The following is a 15290-nucleotide window of genomic DNA, read 5'->3' as shown; positions in this document are numbered from 1 at the left end:
TATTTCCTAGAGGTCGTCTTAAAACAAATCCTCTCTTACTTCTTTCTTCGCTCTACAATTTCTGCACACTGTCTCCTCGTACCTCTAAGCCCTGCTAAACCGTGTCTCTCAACTTCTACAAATGAGCCACATCGCCTCAGAATATCCTCTACTGTTTTGGTGTCCCTCAGCTCTTGGTTTGGGTACTTTTTGGTAGCTTTTTGTTGTTTCATACAAACCTCAGGCCGCGCTGCCTCTGCTCAATACCACCCCACAGCTGGCCTGGCAGGGGAAAATGTTTGCTTAGCCTGGGAAAAATCACCCACTCAGAAAAACTTTCTCTACTTTTTTCTCCTTTTTTTATAATGTATCCGTTCTGTCTACCCAATCCCCCACCCCACCTTCCTCCTGTTCTCTCCTCTTCCGCCCCCACCTTAAACTACCCAGAGGAAAAAAAAAAAGCAGCGAAAGGGAAAAAAAGCAAGGAGAACTTAAGTTGTAAATCCAAGACATCAGGGTGAAGATAAAAATCACTATGAAGCCTTTTTGATTTACATGAAAAAAATCTAAGCTCAGCTTCCAGACTAATTAATATTAATAACAAAAATGGAAATGAGCACAGACAGAGGAAAACCTAAATAAAGAACAGACCCCAGTGCTTTTTGTCAGGAGATGTACATAAACCCTTTTTGAATATAAGTGGGCTTCTAACAAGCGTGACGCCTGGGCATAGACTCTCATACACAGAGACAATTTTTCTAGATAATAGCCTATCACGCAGGATACAATTTAAATTAAAAAATGCAATTTTCACCTTGAAATGAACAAATGATTACAATTTCTATACAAATTAAGGCATCCAGGCAGTGCCTCAGTACTATGCTCGGGCCATGAAACTTGACATAATTACCATGAAATACATTTTCAAATATTTGTATTTTGTCCATTGCTTTAAAACATGCAACTCTGCCTTCTGTGGGTATGTGATCTCACCTTCTGGGGAAAATACATAAAAAAGGAGAGAAAATCATCAGAGATGAAAAACCCTTCAACAGGCGAGATAAAAATTTTCTTTAAAAAAAAGAAAAAAACACAAACAGTAAATTGCCGCTGTTCAGCTCCGCGGCCCCTGGAGTTATCTCTAAAAGCCAAATTATGGCTCCTTATCGGGGAATCATATCTAATAGTTATCTGCTCATATGTTATTCTCTTTTCTCTCTCCTCCTCCCCTCTCTCGTCTCTCATTGCCAGAAATGCTATTTATTTACGATTACGGATACCCTTTGAAGAAAAGATGGGTAACTTTTGCATTTCAGATCAGAAGTTTCTGGCAAATTCTAAACTTTACCACATAGCAGGAAAAACAAAATCAATCAAGATGTTTTATTTCGGTGTAGGCAGATGAGCTGAAGGCGCCTTGGAGGTAACAGGTGTGAGAGAGCTTCAGGTCTGAAATAATCCTGCTGAAGATTAAAATGGGGGGTGGGGGGGGTGTTTGTGTTTTACTAACGGGGGACTCAGGTTGAAACTGTTTTGAGGGCAGCACACAACACTGAAACTTCTGCAACTTCTGATTTGAAGAACTCAGTGGTAATGTGTGTTACAGCATCAATCTAGTTAAATACTGTGTGCTATTATTTTATCTTTTGCCTAGCTCATGGGGCATCTGGGGGTCTGAGTAAACACAGGCTTAAAATAGGGGTACCCACCCACAATGTTCCTCATAATCTAAGCTTTTAGTGACTTTTTTGAATCGGTAATTTGCAAAACTAGCTATCGCCATTTCAATATCTTTAGACATCAATATTTAAAGGAACAAGTAATAGGTTTGTTCCTTTGCAGTCTAAGCATGCTGACGCAGCTACCCACCTGAATCAATATTTAAAGATCACTGTAAATACATCTTGACTGTAGCAATTCAGGACCATGCTCTACATCAGGCCTAAAGCGAAAATAGTGATATTAGTCATCTAAAGTGGTACTAAAGCGAAGTCTGTACAGCCAGACAGGCCTTGCTTCAGTGTAGCTCAGTCTGGGAGCAACAGCTGAAAAGACCATCTGAGTCAGTGACACAACTTTATATCACCTGCTATCTTTGGATCCTTCCAGCTATCAGTGGCAAAGTAAAGTTTTATGTAGACATAAATCTGAGGAATATGCTGGTGATACATAAATCTGAAAAACACATCAATGTTACAGTATAAATATCTTAAGTCTCCATTCAATAGTGTTTGTATATTTTTTTATTTTCTAAAGGGGAATCTTTATCCCTTTTTGGTTTTGAAGAGCCAATACTCTAATGCCTCGGGACTGACAGCAGAAATTGATGGCCCAGTTTTCTGGATTCCATGCTATGCTGTGTAGCAAAACCAAATGAAAATGTAAGTTTTTTCTCTACAAAACTGGCACGACCAGGGAATCCAACCACCAGTGGAACTCGCTTAGCAAGTACGATGTTCCCAAAGGTCCAGTGGTCATTAATTTGCACTCAGGTTATCTCCCCAGCCAGAGGCAATGCATAATGGGTGCCAGAGTTCTCCCAGCCTTGGAGAAATAGCACTTCCTGTGACTTGCAAGGGTGCTCTGAACAGCATTAACCCTCCTGTAAAACACTCTGAATGTTTGAAACCAGCATGTCTTAAGATGGATGGTCCTGGCATGTCAGCATGTTGAAGGAGCTTGTTTTTAAGTCCTGATTCTTTTCCAGCCATTACCCACTTTGTAACTCCAAGTGAATTTAATTTATACAGCTGAGGTTTTGGTGAAAGACTGTTAATCATTATTAATTCTCATTAACATGTTATGTAATGGTAATGGAATACATCCAGATGAGCTGCATACTGTAATTGTATCTATAGTCTGTGCAGCTCTGCCAGGGATGTGCAGATCTCCAGAAACATTCATCATTCAGCACGGAGAACTCTGTGTCTTATGTGCATCCCAGTGCCAACCAGAGGAGGCTCCAGACTGGTACTGATGGACGGACTTGAAGCCAATGTAGGATTCCTGGGAAAAGGATGTGGGGGGTACATAGCTGTGTTCTGTAAAAAGTTAAAGCTTATGAAAATGAAGAAGGGTGCTTAAGTTCCCAAGCTATATTTCAGAATTACCCCTAATGATTACCAATCATTAACACAATATTTCACAGTGTGTGTCATCTATTGTTCATGTATGCTATTCACTCCTATCCAGCCTCACAGCATATAAAACATGTAGAATACTAGTTCTGCTGAGGAACAGGAAGGAGGTCTACCTGTTGCCCAGAAAAAAAATCTGTTGCACCTATACTTTCCTTTGGGAGGCTTCTCACATGGTTATTGGAGCAAACAAGACGCATTTAGAGGGTCTTAAAGCTGCCCCCTCCACACACACACTCTCTGATGCCCCAGCCTGACAGTCACACATCAGATTTGAGCACTTGACCTCTTAATGCTGAGGGTCAGTGCTGCACCACCAACAATTTCACACACAAGATGAAAGGGAAATTAACACTGAGGCCTTCGCTGCGACTTGTCGCGCCAGGTGGGGTGTGGACTCGCTCATTCCCATCCTCGGCTTTTCCCTCCCGACAGAAGCAGCACAGAGGGAAGGCGCCCAGCACGGCCACCGGGAGGAATTTCAGCTTCTCCTCCTCACAAGTAGGGAAAGATGCACTTTTTTCACTTGGGAGAGGAGAACACGGAGAGTGACCCAGCCCTCTGAAATTAAAACGTTCAGTTCAACCAGGGAAAAGGTCTGTTTAATAGACCGGGTTTCTGTTTCAAGTTCGAGTTTCACTGATTTTTCGTAAGTCTGGCTTCCACAATTTCTGCCTGGGGTGCCCCAGATTGTCTAGAAATCAGGACTCATACATTTATATGTTTTTTAGGCCAGAATGTACAATGTAAATAAATTGTCAATCTGTACAACAATGGTCAAGCATTTTGCATTGCCACAGCACTATCTACAATGGTGATGGAACATTTTGCAACACATATAGAATTTTATTCACTCTCTTTTAATAATAACACACATATATATGACATTCAAGTGTGTTCAACATACCAAAAGCAACGTCAGCGATAATCTGAGAATCCTAAATGTTTGTATTTGTCCTTGTCTATTTCTAGACAATAGATTGTATTTTGAAAATGTGACATCTTATAAAAGAACCTCTTTTAATAATTCTCATTTTGATGAGCTGGGAACTTAATTAATAGTTAATTGTCTTATTGTCCTTTCATTCAGTATTAAATCGAACCAGAGGACACTAATGGAAATTATGTGCATGTACATTTAACACAGAGAACAGGAGGCTCTTATTTATGTAAAGGGTTGTGGGAGTATGGATCAATTAGGCAATTAGCTACTAACTGCCGGGCAGGATCGATGGACTCCTCCATTTGAAATCTTTTCTTTGTGTTTAACTTAATCAAAAAACATGTTTTTTCTCATCAGCACCAATGTTATGTATGTATAAAAACAAAACCAACAGGCTGATCAGTGAAACCACAAACTGAAGAAACTTATACTTCTAGGGGAAAGTTCTAAATCACATGCAAAACATAAAAAAACAATGTTAATATTAATAGGACTGGGTTTGCAAACAAGCACACAAAAACTATTTTAGTGTGGGTATTACAAGAGCTGGCCCATGCTACACAAGGCTGCTGCTCAGGTCTTCATTACGCTAATAATGAAAACAAGAGTTGAAATTGTGAAGGCACAGCTTTCTGAGTTTTTTGCAGGGCTCCGGTTCTGCTTTCCCGGGTGAACCCCTTTCTAGAGGAAAAATGGAACCAGTTGTTTTTTTTTTTCCCTTATGTTTTTTATCGAACCAGTTGTTAACGGAGCATCAGGGCGCAGACAACTGAAGGACTTCACTTTTGTGCGGCGGGAGTGAGGGGTATCCACGCCGGAGACTGGTACCCCCGTCACCCCATTATTTCAGCACTGTGCGCCCCCCTCCCCATCCCGGGGCAGCGCAGGGATCTCTCCCTCTCTCTCTCTCTCTCTCTCTCTCTCTCTCTCTCTCCGGTCTGCCCTGGCCCAGCGTAGCTCTGCCCTCCTTGCTGCTGAGCACAGCTGGAGAGCAGCTTCTTATGCATTCATGAGCTGCACCGCAGATAAATAAAAAGGTTCATTACCACGTAAAGTGTTACTAATGACATGTACCTGCCACCGAGCACCTCCGAAAATCTAATGTGACACACTAGAATGGAAAATCTATTCTGCCGCTCAGTGCCTCCAATCGTGCCACTGTGTGCTCAATGGAAATTTCCCACACCCTGCCCTTCATTGGGTACTCTCTAAAACCAATATTTACAATTCCTTAGCCATTATGTCCTACCAGGCCCTCTGCACCTTCTGTCACGACCTTAATATTAGCTGAAAATTGGACTTTGCAAACTTAACAGGGAAGGAGGAGTGTGAACGGAATTGCTTCTCTCTCCTGCAGAAAGTGCAGCGCCGGGGAGCCCAGCATGGGGCCCTGCAGAATTAACCCCCTGTGAGGCTGGCGGAGAGCGGCCTGAGCAGACAGGGACCCCCTGCTCCTCGGGGGTCTGCGTAGTACTGGCCGGCCCACAGGGAGAAGATGGAGAGCGGGGCAGCTCGGTTTGAAAACAGTCGGGTTTCTTTTTAACAGCTGATTTGGCTTGTGTTTGGCTTCACACGGCCTGTGTTCCGAAAAAACTAAAAGGCGGTTTAGCGTCTATTGTAAAAATCTCCCGTGTTTTTAGAGTGAGTGTACGTGCCGCTGATAGGAACAGAATCTTCAAACACTGCACTCTCCAGGACAAAACTCCCTGCAATATTAACAATGTTAAAAAAACGGAGTTGCCTTTTTTTTTACCTGTTAAGCTTTCAAAATGAGTGCTAATGCATTAATGAATACTTTGGTTGACCATGCAGGTCTGACAGATTGTGGCTGACAGTTGTCTGCCTTCACCTGAAACTCTGCTTTTGAACTGCGCAACTCTGGCCAAATTCTTGCCCTGCCTGCTGAAATTACATCAATTACCTTTAATTCAGGGAAACTAAGGACATGTCCTTACAAAGTCTAACTCTTACTCACCACATGAGTTCCTCCTCCACAAACAATAAGGCATCTTCCAAATTCCCTGTACTTTCCTGGGAAGTGTAATACTGCAGGTAACGCAGAATAAAATTGTCCTTTTACGCTTTTTTCTTTGGCTTTCTGTGTGAAACATGCGCTTGTTTATAAACAGAAGTACAGTAGATTCCTATAGCTAACTAAGGGAGACTTATTGAGAGCAGGTTGAATGCATTCTTTGAGTGATATACCTGTTTGTCATACCCACTGCAAAATAATGAATGAAAAATAACAGATTCGGTGTTGAAGGCTGTATTTATGAGGTTTTAATGTGATCGGCAAGACTAAATTAAAATATGAAAACAAAACAGGCAAAATTAGCAGCCGTGTGTAGAATGGGACGCTCCCCATCTACCCCCTTTCTCTGCTGTTATTTGTATTTGCTGCTGATGAAAAATAATCACCTCGCTAATACTCTGACGGGTGCTACATTCTCAATAATCATTAAAAACATCTCATCAAGCATTTGGAATATTGGTGTGATGGCTCCATGGAAACGGGGCTTAAGTGCTTTAATCACAGCTCGAGATGGCTTTAGGAACTGGCAAAAGGTAACACGACTAGGTACCGAGAGCCTCGCAGACGCCAAACCAGGGGTCTTCAGATAAGTTTACTCCACTTTTAAATGCATGTGTATCGATGTATAAAACCCATACAGTAATAGCAGAGTGTAGCTGTAGCCTTTCCCAATGTTCTTGTATTTAAAATTCAAACATTTTGAATCGGCTATCTCATACCTATAAATTAGACCAGTCTAAATGATGTTATGATAACTGATAATAGTTGTTATCTGAATTCATGTGTGTGTTTTAAAACGCAGTACAGTCGGCTAAATTTAACCGACGGTTTTTACGGACTGGGGATCAGGACTACTGCCGTTAGGTAGTGAGGTGTCCGGAAGCGGTCTGTTTCATTTACCATTAGCTGTGAAATTCGTCTTTAAAGAGTAATGGAGGTGAAAACACCGTTTTGTCGAAGTCCTGTGCCAGCATTGCCGAAAATTCAGTAAACAATGCGCGATAGGGTGCAGTAAAATAAGCGGAAAAAAGTAAAAATGGATATGTATATGGGTGAGTTTTTATGGGGTTTTCCCCAATTTGCTGTGGTCGTTTCCATTACCTATTTATACCCGACTGTTTAACAACATTTAAGGGACAACATAATTATTTTGAATTCGGAAATTGAAACATTGCAGCCGCCTTTACATTCATACTAATTACACCTTTGCGCAGCTCTGCTGTAAATTAACCTTCATGGTGAGTCAGGTTGCAAACGCTACATCTGCGTCGTTGAAATGAATAAAGACGAAATACAACGAGGATGAACGAATACGTCGAAACTCCATTATCGATATTGAAAGGTCCCCCCCATTTATTTTAAATAACCTTTTTTTCCCCTGGCACTTTCCATCAGCTTCGTGTAACCTCTGACACCTCATTGTTCAGGAAACCTTTGATTTGATTACATTCTGGTTACAAATTGATTTGTTTGTTTAATCTTTTTTTTTTTAGGGGGGCATTTTACTTTCCATTTTGGAGTTTATTGTGCTTTCAAACCTATAGCAGAAATCCTTGAGGTTACGTTTTTGCTCCAAAAAGTGAACGGGTTGTCCAGTTTTCTGCACCCACAGTCTCTATTGTATAAACATGAGACTTTCATATCAGTGTAGCTATCAGGACTTTCACAATACACAAGGCATGCCTGGGCTGTGTTTGTGCCTCTTCCTTTTTGTGCTGGCTCTTATATCCCATGCAAGTTATCACTTGTCCTTTCTGCTTGTTATCGTGTAGGCAGGGGCTCAGCTCCCAGCTTCTGTACTGGACATGATGGTTTAGGAGGTAAAGGGTAAGATTGTTGGTACATGCAGTGTGTTATTCTTCCCCAATTAATGGAGAATGGGCCACTTTAGCCCAATGCTGCCTTCATCTCTGATGTAATTAGCGTGGCGTTCACAATCGTCAGCCATCAATGGAAAAATGTGTGCCTGTCAGTCTGTATTGGGCTCTCTCAGCAAACTGGCTGCCATTGTTCATCCCCCAAACATGTTTGTTGCGTTTTTTAAGAGCCTTCTAATTTAATCAGCAGCCCCATCAGGCCGCAGAAATGAATCAAACGTTTGTTTACCCAACATGTCTGTGCATTTGACTGATTAATTCATATGACGCCAAACGAAATGTTCTGCCTTGTTTGTCATGTTATCCCAGCGCTGTTCCCACTTTGTTATTAATTGAGAGTTTTTTGGCCGGCGTTTTGGTCCCCTAATTCCCTATAAGGAGGCTGCTTCAAAAGCTCCTTTTCACAAGCCCAGCGCTGCGGGTCATTAATTATGACGGTAATAAAAGGTAGCTGTGTTCTGTCTGTTTGCTTCTGCCAGTATGAGGAATCTTACTCTTCCGCTAACTGGTGCTGCCAGTCTGTGTGAATGTGGCTGCGTTTGGAACTCCGATCCATTGTCTCAAGCACCAGCTGGGCGTTAGACACGTCAGCCATTGGCATCGTCATTTTTCTTTGCAGCAGCTCGAAGATGCACTCGTCAGCAGCAACCGGGCTACCGAGATGGGAGATCCTCGGCTTTGCTGTGAACTTCTTTTCTGAAAAAACGTGCCCGTGTTCTGCATTGTGCGTGATCACGTTTTTGTGTGTGTTTGTTAGCTGAGGGAGGTGGGGATACTTCTAAACCTCCAAATTGCCTTCACTAAAGATTCCTAGGGGTGATCTTCCTTTTAATGTACAATAACACCTTTGTAAAGCGCCTTCATCCGAAGGGATAGATTCAGGCTTCTGGCGAAGGTACTCCTTCAAGGAAAATTAGAGGCTCTGAATCATTGAAACACGTTCAGTCCAGCTCTAACACGGATTTTATCTGCCTGTTGTTCCGGTCCTCCCAATTCTGCAATTCTTTTTTTTCCTTCTTTGGTGTAGTTCATGGTTGTTTTGTGTCTACCAGGACATGTGTGTTTGAGTGTTTACCCCCAGGGAAGCAGTGAGGAGGAATCGGGCTTTGGATTCATGTTATGAGCTCTTTGTTTGTTTGCGCGGCCTTTGTTATCACCAGCTTTTCCCTTCGAAACAGTAGCCACTAGCCAGTCTTCTGCCTAAAGGTCAGGTGTGCATTGTGAACAAAGCCTGCTGAGGTACAAAGGGTGGAAGTGTCAATTATAAGGCCTTCCTTTCACCTGTCTATGTCAATAGAGCTTGTTCATCCTGCCTGTATTAAGTCCCTGACACTTAAATCATAAAGGGCAGTGGTTTTAACACGTATTACGAACTTCTCACCTGGGTAGGCAGAGCTTTTCTGCATAGTGCTGTGTTGTTTATTTCAACGAGGCACGCGGTCTGTTCCCTGTTGGCAGCACAAAGCGTGTCTGGGACCCCTCCCTCTCTCTAGTAGCTTGCAAGCCTACCTATTGAGTTACCTGCAGTTGGGTTAAAAAGTAGATACAATAATAGAGTCGAATAATGACAAAGACTCAGTCCTAAGCCCTCATTTTCAGCCTGCTCTGAGTCTCATTTCCGACGGCTGGCATTTCACAGCTGTTAAGTGGTGTCTTTCTCTTTGTCATGATTAAGGATAAATTAATAGCTGCCTTTCAGTAATCAGCTTTCATTAAAGCTGTCAAGTCTTCAGCTCGTGGCAGCACAGACCTGCTCTGAGTGGACAGGGAGCAATCTCGGTGCTGCAGGCGAGCACATTAACAGCCTCCTCATTACGCATGTTGTAAATGAGTCAGAGCTGGCGGGGGGTGCGTCTGAGTCTGTCATTGGAGGAAACACCATCATCATCATCAACTTGATTTTGAAATAAGTTATTTCATGTATAGGTGAACTGGATGAAAATGAAATGCATATAAGATAGACAATGCATAGGTAGCATGGTGGTGCAGTGGTTAGCACTGCTGCCTTGTAGGTCTGGGGCTCTGGGTTCAGTTATGGACATGGGCTGCTATCTGCATGGAGTTTATATGTTCTCCCTGTGTTCGTGTGGGTTTCCTTCAACTGCTCTGGTTTCTTCCCACAGTCCAAAGACATACTGGCTTCGGGGAAAACTGGCCCTAAGTATGTGTGTTTGTGTCTGTGTGCCCTGCAATGGACTGGCACCCCATTCAAGGTATAGTCTTCCTGGAGCCCATTTCTTGCCAGGACAGAGGTAGGCCCTGGCTCCCCTGTGACCCTGAATTAGATGAAGGGGTTTGAAAATGGGTGGATGGATTAAAAAGTACAAAGTGAAAAGATATAAGGAAATAAAGACACAGAGAATATATGTGCGTGACTGGTATGCTGAATATTGTCACTATGTCGTGTATTTCGTATTTGTTACTTTAGGGAGGAGACCTGAAGAGGCAGTGGAAATGAAGGGAGAATCGTGTGATGTTGTTGTGGCTGACTATTTCATCTTACACATAAAGCCAAATCTGTCTTTGCACCCACTATCTTCTGCTCATCTTTTGGTTATGGCTAACACATTTCTTTTGCATATGCCTCTCTGACAGTAAAACCTTTTCTTGACCGAGGTCTGTGGGACAGTTTTTGATAACACTACTGTTTCTCTGCAATTTCCCTTTCCTGTATTATAGAAACATTTTTTACTTTTACATTTTGAAATCAGAAACTGCTGAATTCTACCACAATTTGGGTTGACTATTATTTGGACATTTTTCTTGTTTTGGAGGGGCTTTATTGCGGTGTCACATTAGTGTATTTTGTGTGTCTGATTGTGTTGCTTTAGTTTTTTGACATAAAAGGCTAGAGACTTGAATATTATTAAGTTTCCTACAATCTTTAAAAAGTAAGAGCAGATAGATAGCAGAGGTTTACTTTCCTATAAACTAAAGCAACACACGTACTATGGATCGAGCAATAAGGGGTGAAGGAACTGGATCTGAAGACCAGGATATACACCTAAAATAGTGTGGGACTCTCTGGTGGTACTGGTCCTTATTCTGGATCAGGTAGGAGACTTCACTGATATTATGTGAATTAATATTGGCACATCGATAACCCTCTAGAAATACTAGAGTATTTTAACTTTCCACTTCAAGGTATATATGAGATCTTCTCGGGAGAAAAAAAAATCCCTATTGTGTATGCATTAACTGTGGAGAAAGACACAGGACCCAGGCTGGAAATGAAAATGGAAATCAAAGGAATGCATATGCACCTTTCATGGCTTTTCCCCAAAACTCATTCTGCAGAGGGTACCTTTCAGTCACTTTGCTTTTATTCAATTCTTCTCTTTCATTTCTTTTAACTAATTCTTGCCTTCCTGGGTTCCAGGTGGGGGTCAGCAACAATACATCTCCCATTTAAAACACCGCTGCTTAAGATACTAAGCCATGCAGCCAGTAACCTGCGCTGTACATGGGGATAAAACACATACCATTGTCCTTGGGAACAGTGCATTTCATATATTCTAACTGACTGTGCATTAGGATGAAGGCAATTACAATGGGATTTAATGTGCTGGTGAGCCAGGGATTACTAGCCTTATATGAGCAACGTATAACGCTCCACCCTCATTAGAGTCACATATGGGCAATCCAGCTGTGATCTGAATCAAAGAGAGAGAGTGACAAAAATATAAAAAGAAATTGAATTTGCAGGATTAGTGGGGCTATGTAAATCAAACAGATCCTGTGTGATAGTGCTAGGGGCTCCATTCAGATGTCTGTCAGTTTAGTCAGGGTTTGTGTGCTCATAGACTGTAATATAGTCAAGAACTCGTGTGCAAGACATCTTTCCTTTAAAAATGCTAAAAGCTGTTTTTCTGGAAGGAGCACATTCTCTCCCTCATGTTTTGATTTTTTTTTCTGGAGTATGACCATTTAATCTGTAAAATATACCTGGGAGCATATCAGTTCCGTTACAACGGTATGACTATTTACTGTATAATAATCATGTTAAAGTAAGGTGTTCTTAAAATGATAATCTTCTGTGTCTGTGACTGAAAAGGACAAATTTCAAACAAAGTCAGTGCTATACCATAGCTATATTTTTTTTAGAAACAAAAAGATTACCAGTTTTAGGCAGAAAAAAAAGAAATATTAGTGCCAGGATAAAAAAATCTCTGTGATGCTATTCAGCTCGAGACAGAGATGAGGATTTGATACTCTGGGATTTTGGGTGAGATGGGAGAGATGCACAGTGTGCCGACGCCAGCAAGCTTTCGGAGAGAAAAGGCCAGAATGGGAGCGAGAGGAAAGCAGAGGGAAGGAGACAGCGGTGCTCATTAATCAATGGAAAAGAGATCCTGCGCCCTCATCCAAATTGTTCTTTAAGCCGTGTTCTCTTTCTTCTGAAAACGTCACCAAAAAAATATGATCAGAATCGAAGCTTCGGGTTTCAAGCGGCATTAAAGGAAAGGGCACATGCTGGAATAGAGCTGCACCAGGGGGAGGAAAGAGGATTTTTCCCAGGGTTATTGACAAGCGCAACAGCTGAGGTTCCTAGTTTTTCCCTTTCCTCCACCCGACCAGGGCTCTTTGTGGACAGGGCAGATGTGTGAGGGAGAGCCGGGTGTGATGTGATGCCAAAGAGGGGAAAATTCTGTCATGAGAAGTGAAAGCTAAGGAGCCTCTCTGGGTGACTGTTTTTATTTAGCCTCTCAGAATGAGAATGCAGCTGTGAGTCCCTGAGAGCTGAAACTCATCTTTAAAGACTCCCAGCTGGAGCAGCAGGAATGGTGTGTAATCCAGGCCAGTGGGCAACACAGCTACACCGTTTAAGAGTCCTTATAATTTTCCGATTGGCCATCGTGAATACAGATACAGAAATAAATAAGTCACTTGTTTTAGTATTCTCCGTGGTTGTGGTGGAGCTTTACAATGGCCTAGGCCTAGCCTTTCTGTCTACACATGTGAAAATGAGGGAGAAAAAAGTTGTTTGCCACCTATTTTGTTAGTGTTGTGTATAAAAAGCGAAAGACGGACACAGAGCAGATGGATGGGGCTTGGGCTTGTGCTCTGCTGCTGATGGAAAGGCTCTGTTGCTGGGTTATTATTTTAGTCTCTGCAGTTACACCATGCCAGGCTCACTGTTTAAACTGCGGGCGTTCTGCAACCAGGTGCAACACTTATTTGTGCTGTCAAATTCATTTCACCTGGTATCTGATATATTCCATCTAAATGTGTGAATAAGATTAATCAAACCCACCCTGATTAAGTGTCTTCAGCAGCCCTGCAGTACCTGCTGCCACTCAGTGCTGGAGTTTGTTGTTGGAATACTGATCTACAGTACACTCACAATCTCCATCCCTCTCTTTCTGTGTCTTTCTATCTCCCTCAAACAGTTAAGATGTTCTCTTCTCCAGAAACAGCAACGCACAGGGCCACACAAACTAAGAGCAGAGCAGGGCATCGTTCTTGATATATACCCTGATGAATCTGAAAATCTTAAGGTGCCTGTCCCTTGGGATGCCTTTCGAAGCCAGAGCTCACACCAGCTCACACTAAACAAATCCTGTGAGGATGGTTGATACATGAAACCAGCCTTGGAGAAAACCCCACCAAAAGTTATCCTGCCTCTTAAATTCAATTTCTCCTTCTTTTCATTTATAATATGTGATAGAACATTTTGCCTAGATGAAAACATGACAAATGTGAATTGTTTTTTAAAGTTTTTGATTATTTTTTTCTTTTTTCAACATTGCGGTTTGATCTCACATCTGGCAGGATGCAAAAACGTGTGCAGAACAATTTGCAGCCGAGGGGACCCTGAGTCTGTGAGTACATTCATTATACTCTCATTATGTACACACTAGATACAGTGTGCTGTGCATACGTAGGGTACTTGTAATTATTGCTCCTCAATCATATGCCTCTGTAATCAAAGTCATGTGAATGTTAGAACCAATTTATCGCTCAGAATGAGGTCAATTCATGGGAGAAACCTCCTCCAGTGGGCATACCCTGGGGACGAGGAAGACGCCAAACTCTTCAATAGAAAAGAAATTACAAAAGATTGCAAATCAGAAACCACTCCTGGAGGAAGGGGAGTTATTGAGTTAAATTGGTTTTGCAGCATGTCATGGGGTGCTTAAAAATAAAAGAAAATCAACTCTTGTTTTATTTTCTACATTATCCTATATTTTTAAAATGAGTGTAGTATATGAGACACAGTATAGTCAAGAGAACCCTGGGCTGAGCAGTGCTGTTGCTCATTTACTATACTAGTTGGTGCCAATGTGGTCTATCTTAGGGAGTACACAAGGCAGAGATGTGTCAGCCATTGATGAGCAAGGAAAGGGTTGAAACAGGCCAAAACGATGAAGCTGTCAAAGACATTTTCATCTGTAAGACATTGCACAGCTCAGTGTTGCCCTGAAAGAAGAGAGCCTTGTGTAATACAAAGACTTTAAAAAGTGGAGAAAAAAATGATTCCAGATTCTGAACTGCTAGGTGCAGGATTAAGTTTTTTTTCTTCCTTGAAAGGTATGGTAAGGTATAGAAAAGTAATGTATAAAAAGTAGGCAGCTATAACAGTATGTTCAAAAACTGAATAGGTTAATATGCATTAATCAAAGCACTGTGGTTTGGACTGAAGTATTAGAGTTCGATACATGAAGCAACACTAACATGGAGCAGGTTTCTGGTAGATAGAAGATGTTGCTTGCTGTTCCAAGCAGGGATACTGGCAGTACGGCCAGTATGGACACTTGGGATTTTGAGGAAGAATTGGAATGTGAGGGAAGTTGTTTATCAGCAGGGCCAGCAATATTTATTTCCTGCAGATATTTCCTAACATGATTCAAGGGACAGGTGTTTCGATGCATTGAGGGAGCTGGCTCAAATCTCGACCAGAGAAGAGCCGCCAAGCACGCGATGTTCAGGGAACGGCAGGCAGGGAGGGCTACCACCTCTGTGACTGAGTGGGGGTGAGCTCCCATGGCCAGGGCGTTGCTGGGGTGAAATGAGGTGCACTGCCTCTGGCCATAGCAGTGTTTGTGCAGATCATGGGAGTTTTTCCAAGGGGGTGAGATTTTGAGCCATCCGCTCCAGGAAAAGCTGTGTGTGGGGGAGGAGAGGGCGTTCAAGAATGCCAACATCTGCTCGTGTCACCATATTGATGCAGCTGGAGTACCCTCTGATGTCATCGCTGAACAGCTGGTCCCGAGCAGACATCACAATGAGGAATTGTGTGGTGATGTAAGGTGCAGTGGGTGTATTTTCCAATACCGGGCATAGTATGCAGCATATTTGGGTCATGAGAAGTAAAGTATGGT

The sequence above is a fragment of the Atractosteus spatula genome, chromosome 20, assembly GCF_055471065.1.
Source record: "Atractosteus spatula isolate fAtrSpa1 chromosome 20, fAtrSpa1.hap1, whole genome shotgun sequence".
Lineage (NCBI taxonomy): Eukaryota > Metazoa > Chordata > Actinopteri > Semionotiformes > Lepisosteidae > Atractosteus > Atractosteus spatula.
This window is presented reverse-complemented; position numbering follows the sequence as displayed.